The sequence below is a fragment of the Schistocerca americana genome, chromosome 8 (genome assembly GCF_021461395.2).
Source record: "Schistocerca americana isolate TAMUIC-IGC-003095 chromosome 8, iqSchAmer2.1, whole genome shotgun sequence".
NCBI lineage: Eukaryota > Metazoa > Arthropoda > Insecta > Orthoptera > Acrididae > Schistocerca > Schistocerca americana.
Window position 1 is genome coordinate 22551780 of NC_060126.1, and position 17994 is coordinate 22569773.

The window sequence follows — 17994 nt, forward strand, 5'->3', positions numbered from 1 at the left end:
CAACTAGCATTGCGCAAGCATACCTTCAGTAGTCTTGAGTTTCGCAAAGAAAATAATTCAATAATATTAGTTCCTCTGATGATAATAGTTAGCTGATGTCTCTGTACATCCGTTTACAAGCTCTTGTAAATCATAGCTGGTGGCTGGCAGGCACACTGCTCCGCTCAACCTCTCGCTTCAGATCTGCTACCAACTCGCTTCACATCTCGCTTACTACTGACTTCCTACGAACGCTGAAGTGCGGTCTCTCCTGTCAACAATGCTTTCTGGTGCAGACAGTCCCTGCTACCATTACAAAATGTATCCATGCGCGGTCTTTCCCGCTCTTTTCTTAAAATGTATCCATACGCGGTCTCTACCGCCCTTTTTAAAATTATATCAATTTGCGGTCTCTCTTGCCAACAATACTTTGGTGCAGACATTCCCTGCTACCACAATTATTTCCAACATGGCAAATATTAATTATTCCTACTTAATCCTAGAGACGTAGTTTCACGTGTGGGGGCATCAGCAAAACTGTCTGTCAGTCGCGCACAGATTTTAATCGGAGGAGCGAGGTTAGAAATCCGTTAAATGAGGCATTTATTCATGGTAACAAGATATGTACCATCAGCCCGTATTTTTTCCAAATGAGACTATAATCATGTCTCTACGGCTGACTCGCTATGATCATCTCCTCGTCACGAAAACTAATTCGGACGATTCCGAACTTTCTTTGTTCCTGAAAGCGCTGGTGATGCCAGGTCCCCTCACGTCCCAACCTCGCACCAAAACCAGCCTGCATCTACATTTCGACGCACACAATCTGCTGTCTTTCTCTCCAAGGTATAACTCTGCGTCCGCGCCTTTTGGAGGGTCCTATCTGGACGATGCACCGCCACGTTTTAAGGCGTGGAACACTGGTCCAATCAGAGCCTGCGCGAAAACGTGAGAGGAGGACGTCTTTGACGCCCTTCTAGAACAGGAAAATGTTCTCGAACACACTGGAAGAACCAGTGAAACGCCTCGCCTGCAAAATCAGCGGGAAACCTCACTTCTCATCTCTGCTACGCCCCGCGAGTAACGTAGGCCACTCAGCACTGTGCAGGTGTTCTTCCCGACCATGTTCTTAGTAGGGCCAGGTCGGTAATGTCCCGTGAAAGCTGACGGAAACTCTCCCAAGCGTTCTTCAGAAAGACCTGTGAAGAAAACTGTCCCAGCATACTCCCAAGCTTATGGAACACGTTTCGTGCGAAGTACTTAACACGCCTGGAGAAGAGGCTACCGATCAGAGAAGCGAATTAAAACGAAATAATACACAAGTACCACACTCCAGTTCCTATAGAAGTAGATGTATCACGAGTATGGTACACAGACACGTTAACATATGTATAGATTTTTGGAAGAAGTACCAATTTCAAACCCAATCAAATAGTTGGGTGCAATACTTTGTAGGGATATGAAATGAATCGATCACACAGGCTCAGTTGTAGGTAACACAGATGGCAGACTTCAGTTTATTGGTAGGATACTGGAAAAATATCTACAAATAACAGGCGAAAAATAAGTACGAGCCACATTATTGTGGCTGGGCAAGTGACTTTTTGAATGCTGTACTACACTTGAGGTACACGACACTATTTGTCAACATAGTAACCGAATCTCCCCCGTAAACAGCGACCGGGACGTTATACGTCATTTAATTCCTCAATTATAGAAATGCGCCAGTGGTCACGAAGCCATGTGAGAACCGCTGTGTAAACGTCCTCATCATTTGACGTCCTTTCAAGCTTGCCGAAAAGATACAAATCGTATGGCGAATGCTTCCACCGAAAACGCTGAAACTGAGAATGGTTCAAATGGCTCTAAGCACTAAGGGACTTAACATCTGAGGTCATCAGTCCCTTAGAACTTAGAACTACTTAAACCTAATTAACTCAAGGACATGACACACATCCGTGCCCGAAGCAGGATTCGAACCTGTGACCGTAGCAGCCGCGTGGTTCCGGACTGTAGTGCCTAGATCCACTCGACCACAGCATTGGGCCTGAAGCAAAGCTTGTGTTGTGTGTGTGCTCGGGTGGCTTTTGCGTAACTGATAAGTGATCAAAAAGATCAAATGTGTGTGAAATCTTATGGGACTTAACTGCTAAGGTCGTCAGTCCCTAAGCTTACGCACTACTTAACCTAAATTATCCTAAGGACAAACACATACACCCATGCCGGAGGGAGGACTCGAATCTCCGCCGGGACCAGCCGCAGTCCGTGACTACAGTGCCTGAGACCGCTCGGCTAATCCCGAGCGGCACTGATAAGTGATTCTGGAATTGCATCCCGTCCTGAAATTCCCATCTTATGTAGCTCCCTTCGTGTTGTTTTTGTGCTGATAGTGTTCGCGTGAGCGAATTGACTTGTACGGTGACTTTCGCAGCTGTCCTCTTATTTTTCGTCACACTCCTCTTCAGGGACGCTCTACAAACGCTTTCACCCGCACTGCGCCCTGGCGCTCTTCCGCTTAGGCTGTTAGTACTGGACCCGGTGCCTCTGGAAGCAGCGGACACTTGGGCTGCCGCGGTCACCCGAGCACCGGCCGCCTGCCCACGTCCGAGCTCACCTGGCTGCGACATAGTGCGCCGCAGCTGACGCCGTTCCGACAGACACTCACACTTGCAACGTATTGAGGACACTCCACACGTGACGTACGTGGCGAATTAGGTTGGCGCTTCCTGCAGACTTGCCTTACATGTGAACTTACACCGCGTCGACAAAAGTCGTGGGATACCGGCACCTCCAAATGTCGCGTCGGACATCCTTTTTCCCGGCGTACTGCAGCAGCTCGACGAGGCGTGCAGTCCACCAGCTGCTGCAGAAATATTCAGACATGCTGTCTCTATAGCCGTCCGTAGTTGCGAAAGTGTTGCCGGTGCGGGATTTTGTGGACGAACTGACCTCCCGATTACATCCCATAAATGTTCGATGGGGTTCATGTCGGACGATCTGGATGGCCGAATCATTCGTTCGCATTGTACAGAATGTTCTCCAAACCAATGGCGAACAATTCTTGCCCGGAGACATGGCGCATTGTCATCCATAAAAATCCCACTGTTTTTTTGGAAACATGAAGTCAGTGAATGACTGCAAGTGTTCTCCAAGTAGCCGAACATAACCATTGCCAGTGAATGATCGGGCCAGTTCGACCAGATGACTCAGTCCATTCCAAGTAAACACAGCGCAGTCCGTTACGGGGCCACCACCAGCGTGCGCAGTGCCTCGTTGGCAACTTGGGTCCACGGTTTCGAGAGGTATGTACCACATTGGTACGCTGCCATCGGCTCTTACAAACCGTTTGAGCAGGCCACGGTTTTCCAGTCGCCCAGAGTCCAGGCGAGCCCGGGAGAGGCGCTGCAGGCGATGCCGTGCTGTCAGCACAGGCACTCGCGTCGGCCATCTGCTGCCGTAGCCCGCTAACGCCAGGTTTCGCTGCACTGCCGTAAAGGATACGTTCGTCGTACATCCCACATCGATTTCTGCGGTTATTTCACGCAATGCTGCTTATCTGTTACCACTGCCATCTGTACGCGAACGCCGCTGCTCTCGGTCGTTAAGTCGAGGCCGTCTGCCACTGAACTGTCCGTGGTGGGACGTAAGCCTGAAATCTGGTGTTCGCGGCACACTCTTCACACCGTGGCTCTCGGAACACTACATTGCCTGACCATTTCCGAAGTGGAGTGTCCCACGCATCTAGCTCCTACTACCATTCCGCGTTCAAAGTCTCTTACTTCACGTCGCGCGGTCATAATCAGGTCGGATCTCTCTTCACAAGAATCGCCTGGTTGCAAATGACAGCTCCGCAAATTCACTGTCCTTTTGCGCTCTCCGAACTACCGCCATCTGTACACGTGCATATCTCGGTCCACTCACTTTTGTCGCCTGAGTGTATGTTGATGGACGTATTTCTTACGGTGATTCTGTATTTTTGTCCACCCTCTATCGATACAAATAGCAATATCAACTGGATGAACCTATTCGCCAAGCCTCTTACCGACCACTGTAGCTGGTACAAGTGTTTGTGTTTTACTTGCCTGTTTCTTGGCTTGTGAAAACCAGTGAGCCTAGGGAACGCAAATGTGAAGGCCTGAAGGCTGCCCTTCTCGCTGCGCGAATCCAGAATCCCATTCTGTGGCCGTAACGAGGCAGCGGCGGCTAATGGATCTCTGAGGCAATCAGCATTAAACAGCGCCGCCCTCAGTGCACAGACCGCCATAACGATATTTCTCCGCCTCCTGCGGACGCTACACTGTTTGGGAGCCGTTAACGCGGCGTAAGGCGACACGTAGTAAAGGGAACCCTCTGTTCTGCAACACTCGCTGACAAGGACGACTTTTTACAGTGCTCCCAAATGAAATTCCCACTTCATATTCTGAATTAACTGCAATTTTGTCACCAAACTGACACGATTAACTTCTTTATTGTACTCTATTACAAAATCTACCAGTGTCAATACTGAAATCTGATACCGTGTCCTTTGACGTCCAAAAGGCTTTCAATACAATTCCGCATTGTCGCTTAGCAAACAAAATACCCTGCTAACAATGCACTGTAACTCATTATCGGATACAGTAAATGAAATGTACAAGTTTTTAAACTCACATAAACATTTCGTGAAAGTAATACATTTCAAAATTTAAATCACTGCAGCGTGTGTACCGCTGGTAATACGCAATATATCACGTCGCTGTTCAATCTCTTGCCGCAAATTCTGCAACATGTCTGGTGTGATAGTGTCTACGGCATCTCTGATGCGTTGTTGCAATGTCACAATATCAGGAACTGCTGATCTGTACTGCGCAGTATCTTTCACGTGCCCCCAAAGATAGAAATCTGACGTGATAATGTTAGTCAATCTCGGAGGCCGTGGAAATGGGCTGTCTCTGCCAATCCACTTGTTGGGGAAGATTTCATTAATAAAGTTGCGGACTTGTACAGCGCAACGAGGCGGAGCGCCGTCTTGCTGCAAGATGACACCTCCTGTAGCGGGGAACGGCATAATTCACCAGCGTGTCCAGGTAAACAGCGAAGAGTCACTCGATCACACACACGTACCCACACCACACATTAACGTCTGAACTGTTCCGAATGTGTTCTCGAACGACATGAAGACTTTCTGATCACCAGATGCGGACCTTATGGTCGTTAACTGAGACACAGATACGAAATACCGCCTCATCGGAAAAAAGCACACGCGCTTCAAGAAGTCATATTCCTCATCCAAATGGTTCAGGATGTCCACTGCAAACAGATCACGTTTTGGGCGATCATCTGATTGTAATGTCTGAACAATTTGTACCTTGTTCGCGTACAATTCAAGACATTTGAGAACCACTTTAGGCGCTGTACTCTTTGGCACTTGAAGCTGCAACGAAGCTTGCCTACTCGATTTCTGTGGCGACCTCGTGAACGCGCTCTGAACTGCCTGCACAGTCTACTCCGAAACAGATGGTCTGCCTCTGCTTGTCTGTTTCTGATCCTATCACATTGCTAAAAAAATTTCCATTCATGTTCTGATTGACAACAGGTGCTTTCTTTCGATAATGAGACGCAGACTTCCGCCGCACAGTAATCGGTGATTTGGTTTCTGTTAGCCACACATCACAATGAGTTTTCTCCCGAGGGAAGCTATATTTACGACGTAGGTCACCCGGCGTTCCTTGTGGCGAAAATACTGAATGAGGCACAGCTGTACAGAAACTTCATGGGTTCCCTAGTAGACCTGTAACATAACACAAACGTTATGATTATAAATATAATTAATATTTAATCTTGAAATCTAATTAAACGTTTATGAACACCCTATACAAGTGTGCGGATTATCAGACCTGCTTTGTGATTGGAGTGAGGAGTTTCTTAGTAAATCATTCTTAACGGAAGGAAAACTTCACACATAAAATTAACTTCGGGCATATTCCAAAGGGCCATTACTGTTCAGAATATATGTAAAAGACCTAGAGTCCCAGCCGATAATGCCGGAAGATGCATGAGAGCATCCTCGGATTTATTTAGTCTAGCCAGAAGCCGTACAAAGCTTTACATTATATGTTGTTGCTGCTGTTGCCGTTGTCGTGGTATTCATTCCGAAGACAGGTTTGACGCAGTTCTCCTTGCTACCCTACCCTGTGCAAGCTTCTTCATCTCTGAATAGCTATTGCAAGCTATATCATTTTCAATCTCCTTACTGTATTCATCTCTTGGCCTCCCTCTACAATTTTTCTCCCCCACACTTCAGGTTGTGCCAAAAATGTCTTTTCTCGCCGATTCTATTCAGTATCTCCTCATTAGTTGCGTGATCTTCAGCATTCTTTTGTAGCACCACATTTCGAAAGCTTCTGTTCAATTCTTATCTAAACTGTTTATCGTCCATGTTTCACTTCTATACATGGCTACGCCCCATACAAACACTTTCAGAAAAGACTTCCTGAAACATAAATCTGTAGTCATTGTTAGCAAATTTCTCTACGTCAGAAACACTTTTCTCGCCATTGTCAGTCTATATTTTATATCCGCTCTACTTCGATCATTATCATTTGTTTTGCCACCCAAATTCCAGAACTCATCTACTAATTTAATGTAATTCCCTCAGCGTCAACTGATTTAATTCAAATACATTCCATTATCCTCATTTTGATTTTGTTCATCTTATATCCTCCTTTCAAGACACTGTCCACTCCTTTCAACAGCTCTTCCAAGTCCTTTGCTGTCTCTGACAGAATTACGGTGTCTTCACCGAACTTCAAAGCTTTTATTTCTTCTACCTGGACTTTTAATGCTTAAACCAAATTTTTCTTTTGTCTCGTTTACTGCTTGATTAATGTACAAACTGAATAACACTGGCTATAGCCTCAATCCTGTCGCACCACATCCTCAACCAATGCTTCCGTTTCATGCACTCCGCAGTCAGTGTGTATCGTGTTTCCTTTGGAATATTCCAATGTGTGAAGATTATCCCTGGACACCTGATATTAGCTTGTTCAGTGATCTCCTGGTGGACCAATCTAAAGCACCTCGAGGTGGTAGACACTCAGCAGGCCACAGCAGTTCTCTGGCAGCCCGCGGAGGCATAGTGCTAACGTTGATCTCAGGATTTCAACGTACGTATTGGTGGATGATTACTATGGAGTGCGTGTAAATAATTTAGTTCAGCCTTTATCCTTGCAGTGTCTGCAGCTAGTTTACAACGGACATCAGGTGTTGCAATGCCTGCTAAGCAATATCAGGTGTAGATTCCAGACATCTCGTGATCAGTCGCGCAGTTTCATTGAGTCCGACGTCCACGTGCTTCGCACGGGGAGAGCTGTACCACACAAGGCACGCATGCTGTCCTGCAGAGAAAGTAAGTGCCGTAGCGGAGATTCTAATGACTCGAGATTGTGCTCCCGAGCTGTTGCCGTTACACGTCCAGGACCTTAGCGCGTATAGATAGACCTACAATGAGCGTATTTGTGGGTATCAAAATATGTTACATACATAACCGTATATTTAGATTGCATTGACTTACAACATAAAATTAGATAGACGGAAAAAATCGCAGCACCAACAAATAATTAATGTAAATGAAATTTCGAGAATACATTTGTCCAGGTAACACATGTACGTCATTAATGTTGCAAGCTCAGAGGCTAGTGTAAGCGTGAGATAAGCCACAGCAAATATGCAATGCTGGTACGTTAATAACCTGTGTAACAGCTAGAATGTTGAATGCAAGCATGCAAACGTGCATGGATTGTGCTACGCAGGTGCCGGACGCCAGTTTATGGACTGGAGTTCCATTCTTGTTGCTCGTGGTTGATCAATACGTGGACGGCTAATGCTGGTTCCGGATGACGCTGCTGTTCTCGTCCGATGGCGTCCCATATGTACTCCGTTGGGGACAGATCTGGTGATCGAGGAGGCCAAAGAAACACGTCGGCCCTCTGTAGAGCATTTTGGGTTACAACGTCGGTGTGTGTGTGTGTGTGTGTGTGTGTGTGTGTGTGTGTGTATGTGTGTGTGAATCTCTAAGGGACCAAACTGATGAGGTCATCGGTCGTTAGACTTACACACTACTTGAACTAGCTTATGCTAAGAACAACCACACAGCAATGCCCGAGGGAGGACTCGAACCTTCGGCGAGAGGGGCCGCGCAGTCCGTGACATGGCGACTCAAACTGCGCGGCCACTCTGCGCGGCTTAGAGCATCGGTATGCGGGCGAGCGTTATCCTGTTGAAAGCATCCCATGGGGAATATCCTACTGTCCTACGAAATCGCACCTCGGACCATAACTCCAGGTATAGGTACAGTGTGTCTAGCATGCAGACAGGTTGGTTATTTGCCCTCAACACTTGGCCATCACTGGCACCGAGGAAGAACCAGCGTTCATCAGAAAACACAACAGAACTTAACCCTGCCGTCCAATGAGCTTCTCTTGATACCACTGAAGTCGCAAATGGCGGTGGTTTCGGGTCTGTGGAATGCAAGCTACAGGGAGTCTAGCTCGGAGCTTTCCTTGAAGTAACCTATTTGTGAGAGTTCTTTGCTGCTCAAATGGGTACTGCACGTGCAGTTTGATGTGCGGCGGCTATACACCGGACACGATGGTCTTCCCTCGTGGGAATTCGGAGCCCGGTCTTCTTGCGGCCGTACATTTCATGAACACCGCTGTCAGAAATCACGTTCAGTGGCTACATTTCTGCCAGGTCTGTAAGCAGTACCACGAAAGGAACATCCAGCTTCTTGTAGCCCTATTACACGACCTCATCCAAACCCAGTGAGGTGCTGATACTTGTATCTAGTAGTTGTAGTAGCTTTCTTCATCTGTAGATCTCTTTTTACAAGCATACAGGACATGTCAAAATATTTACAAGTTTAAACCAATTTAAAATAAGCTAATTCGTATACTTATACATTTACAGATTTCTAGTTAGAGACAATCATTAGATTTACTTCTGGTATACAGTATTTTTTTTTTTTTACAAATAACGTATTAAATAATTTAATGCCACAGTGTTCATTCATATCTCACTATCAGTCACTGCACTCACTATACACACATTGTTTCTTAACACTTCACTCACTACACACAGAAACACACACACAAACAAACACACACACACACACACACACACACACACACACACACACACATACACACGCACCGGTTATCTCTGAGCCATTTTCTGTATCACAACTTCTCATTTGCTATCCTGAAAAACTGAGTCAGCATCCCTCTATAATAAGTGAGATGTTGATCTCAAAAAGAGGAAGAGGTGTTAGTGTTGTGCTATGCATAACTTGGAGGGGGGGAAGTATTTATGGAAATGAAAAATTGAAGGAAAAAAAACATAGTGTGAAGGTGTTATGTGGAATGTTGGATATCTTATAATCATTATTATTATTTATGTGTATAACATTTTTTTACCAAACCCCTACTCTGTTTTATCTAAGTAATCCTTCAGTGTATTGCTTCAATGTATTGCACAACAGGGGTATTTTTTAGCTGCCTTTTTAAATAAGTGTATTTTTGCAATTTCTTTTATCTGTTTTGGTACTTTATTGTACAGTTTTATTCCTTGGCAGAAAATGTTGTTTTGAGTTTTATGCCGGCCGAAGTGGCCGTGCGGTTAAAGGCGCTGCAGTCTGGAACCGCAAGACCGCTACGGTCGCAGGTTCGAATCCTGCCTCGGGCATGGATGTTTGTGATGTCCTTAGGTTAGTTAGGTTTAACTAGTTCTAAGTTCTAGGGGACTAATGACCTCAGCAGTTGAGTCCCATAGTGCTCAGAGCCATTTGAGTTTTATGTTTATTTTTTCTTGGAAAATGTAACTTGAATCTAACTCTTATCCCATGGTCATGGACAGAACTGTCTGTGCAATAATTACGAATGTTATTTTTGATGTGTACAACTGACTGGTACATATATTCACGCGGAGCAGTTAAAATCCCCAGTGTTCTGAACAGAGCTTTACAATGAGCTCGACTAGTATTTTTGGTTATTATTCTTTCCTTGAATTTGAAAATTGTGTTCATATTTTGTGCATTTATTCCCCAAAAAAGAATGCCATAGCTAAGAATTGAGTGTACATATGAATAACATGTAACTAAAAGACACTACATGTTACACACTGATGATAGGATTCTAAGGGCATAACATGCTGATGACATTCTGTTTGCAAGTACCTTTGTGTGTTCACACTACTTCAACTGATAATCAATATTCATTCCTAGAAATTTTGCATTTGATACACAGTCTATAGGGGTACCATCTACATTTAATTTAACATTGTCATTCTCCCTCTTCAAACTGAAATTCATGGCATTAGTTTTCTTTATGTTCAATGTCACTTTATTGCTTATCGACCAGTCGTAAACTTCCTTGAGAGTGTCATTTGCTTTCTTTGCAAGGAGTTCTCTTGTTTTTACCAGTGACTACAATATTGCTGTCATCAGCGAAGAGAATTTTTCACCACGAATAACACTAGTGGGAAAGTCATTGACGTATATCAGGAACAGTATTGGTCCTAATACGCTACCTTGCGGAACCCCTATATTAATGTATTTTGGTTGTGATTAGTATTTTACTAAATGTTTAGATCTAATCCTTGTCGCATTAAACGCATTCTGGACTAAAATCAACTCACCACGTCCAGTATGGAAGGTAACTAACGCTCACGACTGTCACAGCGTGTGTTTAAAGCAAACCTGGTTTGCATCGCCATAGTGGCGCTGTCAGCGCCTCTTTCACGCGACTGCCGTTCAAATTTGATTAACCATAATCTTTCAAATGTAGAAATACGCCAGAAAACTTTCGTTTATGTCGCACAACTCCTTCTTGGTGCAATTTTTTTTCTGTCAGAGTATTTATACTGTCAAGGGCCTATAGACCTTACTATCTGATACAAAATTCAACTTGACATGTGTACGCCTTCGTGAGAGGAAGAGTTGGTAAGTGTTGGAGAGACAGACAGACAGACAACATAATGATCCCATGAGATTTTAGTTTTTACCGATTGGCTTACGGAACCACAAAGATGTACAAAATGCATGGAAACCGAAATAGGTATAATAAAGAGAGTTCGAAAATTTAATTATGTTGAAAAACTATACAAGAGATTTTACTAAAAACGTTTGTAGGAGATGAAAGGGTTAATAAAATGTAAAGAGCATGCGGTTTAGCAAAAGATACCGAGTACAAGAAATGCGTATACAGAGAAACGAAAATGAAACTCTTTACTACGGTGGTAAGACGAGAATGTTTATATGCTTATGAGCGCTTGACGATCAACTACAAGGTGGACGGAACAGAGGTAGCTGAAAGACGGATTATTAGAAAAATATTGGGTGTAATACAAACTACAGATGGTTGGAAGATAGGAAGTAACGAGGAGATCTACGGAAATGTAGAGAAAATACAGAAAATACCAGAAGTAATGTCAAAGTAAAGGTTCATCATTTTTGGGCACCTCTATCGTATGAATGAGAACGGGATAACGAAAGTAATATTCCATATTCCTGGAGAAAGAAATCGACAGTAACATGGATGCAGAAATAAGAAAGGAACTGGTGCTCCAGGGAAATGAACTGGGACTGCTGTAGATAAGGCAGCTGGCGGGCAGGTTGAGAAGCGACCAGCGGCTGTCTGGTGACACTGCTGTGGTGTACGGGAAGGGGTCGTCGCTGAGTGAGTGTAGGAGGGTGCGAGGTGACGTGGGCAGAATTCCTGGTTGGTGAGATTAACGACAGCTAGCTCTAAGTGTGGGAAAACGTAGGTGGATGCACATGAGTGGTGAGCACAAAGCGACAGTGTTGCAACACAGTGCCGGCAGCGTGCTGCGCCGGTTAAACGTCTGGGGGTAACGTTGCAGAGCGACGTGGAACGGGACGAGCGCGTGAGGACACTACTGGGGAAGGCGAGTGTGCGACCTCGTCTTACTGGGAGTGCTTTAGGAAGGTGTGGTTCATGTGTAAAGAAGAGCGCATACAGGACTCTGGGACGACTCATTCCCCATTTCTGCCCGAGTGTTTTGGATTCGCACCAGGTCGGATTAAAGGAAGACATATCAGTAATTCAGAGGCGGGCTGCTAGTTTTGTTACCGGTGGGTTCGAACTACGCGCAAGTATTACGGACATGCTTCGGGAACTCAAATCCGGATCGGTGGAGGGAAGGCGACCATCTTTTCGAAGAACACTGTTGAGAATAGTTCGCCATTCGTGGCTGACTGCAGAGCGATTCTGCTTACGCCAACGGACATTTCGCGTAGGGACTGTGAGGGAAGATCAGAGTGATTAGGGCTCGTATTGAGGCATATAGACAGCCGTGTTTCCCTCGCTGTATTTGCGAGTGGAACAGAAAAGGAAATGACTAGCAGTGGTACAGGGTGCTCTCCGCCAGGCACCGTACGGTGGCTCGCGGATGACGAATGTAGATGTAGACGTAGAACTAGAAAGAAACACCGTGAAAGAATCGAAAATAACAGAAAGAAATTTAGAGGCCTTTAAAAGTAGAAGAAATTAAAAATGGGGAGCAGGCAAAAATAACAAGAGGAGAAGCAAAAGGAATAGTAGAAAAATAAGAAACAATTACGATGAAAATTCGGGGAACTGATGTTGTTAGGTAATGCTTGTCGGTCAATGCGGAGACAAGAAACAAATCTCTCAGCTACAGGGGAATTCCAGGCGAACGAGCTAATCCCTGAGAATCAGCAACAACACGAACATGTTGCGTTGCCGTGTTTGGCGGCTCGTAGAGGAGGAAGGACGCTCGGGAGACGATAAGCGATTCGAGGAAGGCCCAATCACGCGGCAAATCGGGACGAGGCGTGTTAGCGCTGCAGGAAGTGATTTCGTTTCCAGCGAATGTGACAGCCGCGCGCTCGTAGCTGTCGCTCTCTTATCGAGGAGCAGGCGATGCTGTCTGCGATATTCGCCCGGCAGGGGGGCGCCAGTGTAAACACGAGGCGACTCTCGAGATGGGTCCTCGTGTATGCATACATACGTACGAGTCGCGACGCTGGGCGTGGGGGTGGGGTGTAAGGCGGGAGGCGGAATCAGTTTGGAGGTCTGGTTGCTCGCCGGAGCGAGGAATAAACGAGATGCCCGCACTGCCTCCGAATAGGTCGCTCAAAGGACCTCATACGTTGCGCTGGCCGCATACAGACGCGGCGCAGCTGGCGGAGGACACCACGCGGCTCCACTCCGTGACCTCCGCCCACATGGCCCGCGCCCGCGGCGCCCCGGCTGCTGGGAAGCATCGTCGCTTTCCGGCCGTGTCTGCAAGTTGAACTGCAACGCGAGCACATTTAACGTAGTGCTCGGTACAACGTCTCTGCCTAAAACTTGATAATTTCGGAAACGTTGTACCAGTCACGGGGCGCACTTGTCCATCACAACTGGGAAGAATTGTGTTAAAACTTTATATATGCAGACTGAAGCGACGAATGAAATTTACGCCTAAGCCGGGATTCGATCCCGAGTCTCCTGCTCACTGATTAACGCCTGTGTTTCAGGGAGGATCCCCCCGTTTCGTTAGCCGCTGGGGTGCTTCTTCGATACAGTTGCAGAGCTGTTGCAATGCTGTTCTCGTTATGGGGGAATACCGAGGGGACTGAGGCGTGAATCGCAATTTGGATCGAAGATGGAGTGTGGTAAGGCAGTCTGTGTGAAGCCGCGGTCCCACGATCGCGCAGTGGTTGGCGCATCTGCCTAGTGAACAGAAGGCCCGGTTTCGTATGCTGGCCTTTGTACAAATTTTCATTCACGGTTTCAGTCTGCATATACCAGGTGGTTACAATTAAACTTTCCCTATTTAACGCGTTATAACACGGAAACTAATTACCGTACGAGTACCAAACGTGGTAGCATTAATGTCCAGAGTACGGGATGCACGATATGCATGCGTCGCTGCACCACCGTCCAGTTCCAACTATGGCCACCAGGTGCCGTGATCAGTCCTCGTGATTCATAGTCTCACACACCTGACCAGTCGCAGTGCGCTTGTTGACGTGTCAACATGTTGTTGTTGTTGTTGTGGTCTTCAGTCCTCAGACTGGTTTGATGCAGCTCTCCATGCTACTCTATCCTGTGCAAGCTTCTTCATCTCCCAGTACCTACTGCAACCTACATCCTTCTGAATCTGCTTAGTGTATTCATCTCTTGGTCTCCCTCTACGATTTTTACCTTCCACGCTGCCCTCCAATGCTAAATTTGTGATCCCTTGATGCCTCAAAACATGTCCTACCAACCGATCCCTTCTTCTAGTCAAGTTGTGCCACAAACTTCTCTTCTCCCCAATCCTATTCAATACCTCCTCATTAGTTACGTGATCTACCCACCTTATCTTCAGCATTCTTCTGTAGCACCACATTTCGAAAGCTTCTATTCTCTTCTTGTCCAAACTGGTTATCGTCCATGTTTCACTTCCATACATGGCTACACTCCATACAAATACTTTCAGAAACGACTTCCTGACACTTAAATCTATACTCGATGTTAACAAATTTCTCTTCTTCAGAAACGATTTCCTTGCCATTGCCAGTCTACATTTTATATCCTCTCTACTTCGACCATCATCAGTTATTTTTCTCCCTAAATAGCAAAACTCCTTTACTACTTTAAGTGTCTCATTTCCTAATCCAATCCCCTCGGCATCACCCGATTTAATTTGACTACATTCCATTATCCTCGTTTTGCTTTTGTTGATGTTCATCTTATATCCTCCTTTCAAGACACTGTCCATGTGTCAACATGAGCTTATACAAAAGGAGCAGGGCATTATTGGCGAAGCTCTATCATCAACACAACACTAACGCTGCAGCTCCTCTTCGAGAATATCGCCGGCTGAAAGAATTACGGCAGCGTCCTCTTTCTCCACCTGCTGTGCGGAGCGTGACGAAGTTGTTCGAATCAGCTGGAGAACGGGGCGTCGCTGCGGGAAGAGGCCGACGCCGGTTGTACCTCCTGTGGTGATCCATGAAATTGCTGTTGCTGTGGCAGCCAACGCTGTGTCACGACAGTTGAACATACCGTGTTCCACTAAACGGATGGTGCTTCAAACCATTCTAAAATGGAATCCGTACAACGTCCATGTCGTACAGCAGCTTGCACCACAGCACGCACGACGACCTGTTGAGTTCTCTTTCCACTTTCTCACAAGGATTGAAGTTGACGAGGGCTGGCATTGGACCAACCTATGGACAGATCGAGCTCATTTCTTTTTTCTGACAGGAGAGGTGAACACACAGAATTGCCGAATGTGGGGATCTTCATCTCCAGTCAACTGTGCATGAAGTTTCCCCGTGTGCTGAACGTGTCACCGTAAGGAGTTGCTTCACGGCTACGTACATCATTGGTCCATTCTTTTTGAATAGTTTGCCGCTCAAGGGCCAGAGACGCGCAGTGTGACTGGCCAGCGGTACTGCGATATGCTTCGCTAGCATGTCATACCCGCCCTACAGAAGAGAGAAGCATTGAACTGAACAGTTTTTATGCAAGATGCTGCCCAACCGCACATCGTGAAGTTTACCTGCTTCTCCGAAACACGTTTGGAAACGATCGAATTATCAGCCGACCGTTTCCAAATGCTCGGCCGGCACGATCACCTGATCTCACTTCCTGTGATTTCTAGCTGTGGGGCTACCTGGAGGACACGGCTTACCAGCGGAACATTCACGCATGTACTGATCTGAAGCGCAGCGTATCAAGAGAGGCGGCCAGCCAGCATACCTACGGACATGCTGTGCAGAGTGCAGTCCTGCACTTTCAGACTCTTCTGGACAGCGATGACCGCCATATTGAGCCCCTTCTAGCAGTAATGGTACCAGTATGTAATGGTATGGTGTACCCTAGCAGCACATTAAAAGTGCTTCAATTCAACTGATTCTTTATTATTTCTCTTCCTCATGTCCTTGAAATTAACGCTACGAAGATTGTTCCTCGTATGGTAATTAGTTTCCGTGTCAAAACGTGTTAAATAGGGAACCATTAACTGTAACCGCCCGATATACAGATGTTTGAGACTAGAAAAGATATCTGGAACCATATAGTTTCATATAAATGATAAAATAACTTGGTGACAGTTTTAACGAGTCTCTCTGAACTTCGTCCTCTCGTGGTTACACCAAGTTGACACTGTCCTTGTTTGTGCGTGAGATGTAGAAAATTAAGGCTGCAACAGAATCTGCTTCAAACGTTCAATTACAAAGTTGTAATGCGCTCGAACTTTATCGATAGACCGCCTTGCCTACGTCAAGGAGACGTCGTCCTTCACAGAGCTGTCCTTACACTCTACTATGAGTCATCACACCCAAAGTGCATTGGTATGAAAATTGTTTAGACTTTCCAAACATAATAAAAATGTTTACTAGGTACGTTGGTTACTAGATAGGCCTGTATTTAAATAAAAATTAATGCATGTAATTTGCCATTTATTACTGACTGGAAATGGATTTTTAAAATTTTCACACTTAAGTAAAACAAGCCACGATGGCATTTTCACCTATTACAGCACTTTGCTAGATATCTTTCCATTCAAAGAACATTTCCAGTTTTTGCTAAGGTTAATGTACAATATGATTCAGCTGTCTCAACCCCTGGGTTTTATGTAACCTGCAGTACTTTCAATTATCACGTGTAGTATTTTCTTATTCTCTCACCTGCCACACACAAACTGTTAGTGCTACAGAAAAAATGAACGGGACCTTTCTGTAGGAAATTTAATCTGGTTATATTTTATACTGGGATACTTTTTGCTAGAGGCGATAGTTTTCGAAATATTCAAGAAAAAAAAGTACAAAAGTTTTTTTGAATAACTCGAAAACTGTGGCCTCCAGTGGAAAAGTATTCAGTATCCCGTTACAAATTTTAACTACATCAAATTTCCTACAAAAAGTTCCTGTTAATTTTTTCGGTGGAACTAATAGTTGGCATGTGTCGAGCGAGAGAATCTGAAAATATGCATGGTTTTTGAAGGCGTTAGGGATAACATAAAATCTATCGGTAGGGGCAGCTGAATAACGATACATGTTTCTATTGAGGCCATCGTCGTTCTACGTAAAACCTAAAATTCCTCTTCCAAGATTAATTTTCCCTTGTTTTGTTGCTGCTCTCTGTTGGCGATTATTCTTAACCCTCTCCAGTGCAGTAAACAGCTGTTAATGCAGCCCTGAGGCTGCAAATGCACGCAGTCTATTCTAGTTGGCTTCCCTGCTGGTGCTGTGGCCTGCGTGCATGTGAAACCTCAGGACTGAATTAAAAACTGTTGTCCAAGACAGGGTTAACTCCTGGACTGCGCTATTTCATTGCACTGATAACAGAGCGCGACTCCATGTCGCCGCAGTTACATATCAAAGGGGAAAATAATCTGTTATAATATTTCTGGATTTTCATTCGAAAATCATTCCAATTACGTTACGTTATACACCGAAGGAAAAAAAATGAGAGAAAAACTTACACTGAGTCCAGTTCTGTCACGATAAAGTAAGCTCTGAAATTAGGGTGTCTCGAGGCTGTAGAACGGGCTACTGGAATTGTGTATTTGTTCTACCAGACTACGGCACGCCCTCTTGCTCGGGACCCTGTCCTCGTACGATCTACTTCAGTTAGACAGCCTGTTGAAGTAGCGGTCGTCATAATATAAGATGTTCTGCTTATTGGCAGGATCCTTACATCATTGCTGTCTCTACCTGACCACGTCCCAGAATAACTGCTTCGTCGCCTAATATCTATGAGGAGCAGTCAAATGAAAAAACAGAACACTCACCCCGGAAAGGTAACATTCAAAACTAATCACTAAAGGCGTTACGACATCAATTATCCCACAGGGTAACGGGACGATCAATGGCCGTTTCGTGGAACGCTGTCGGACACTGACGAATACACAACCGTGCACTTCCTTGTCCGACTGAAAACGGGTACCACAAGTGTCTTTCTTCAGGTCACCAAAAATACGAAAACCAGATCGCTGCAGCGTACCCTTCGTCCGAATGGC